Consider the following 350-nt stretch of genomic DNA (forward strand, 5'->3'; position numbering starts at 1 on the left):
TGTGTATAAGCGGAGGCGGAGCCTGTCTGCCCATACTCATTGCTTGCTCCCCCACAGCTCACCAGCTGATGCAGGCTGTGTGTGCCGCATCCTTCCCACTGCTGAACAGTATTAAGTGTGCTCATCACTGAAAATCTCTCAAATCAAAATCTTTTGTACAGTCCCCTTAATAGTCATATTTTAGTCAGAAATATTCACCTCGTTTTAGTAATCTGAAAATATATATATTTTTCCCTTTACTTCTAATTTTATTCTGGTTCTATTATTGAGTCAGTCTCATCAATTGCCACTGAAAAAAGGTATTTCACTATTTTAGTTGATGAAATTAAACAATGAATGACACTAAAGTA

The sequence above is a fragment of the Salmo trutta genome, chromosome 19 (assembly GCF_901001165.1).
Source record: "Salmo trutta chromosome 19, fSalTru1.1, whole genome shotgun sequence".
NCBI lineage: Eukaryota > Metazoa > Chordata > Actinopteri > Salmoniformes > Salmonidae > Salmo > Salmo trutta.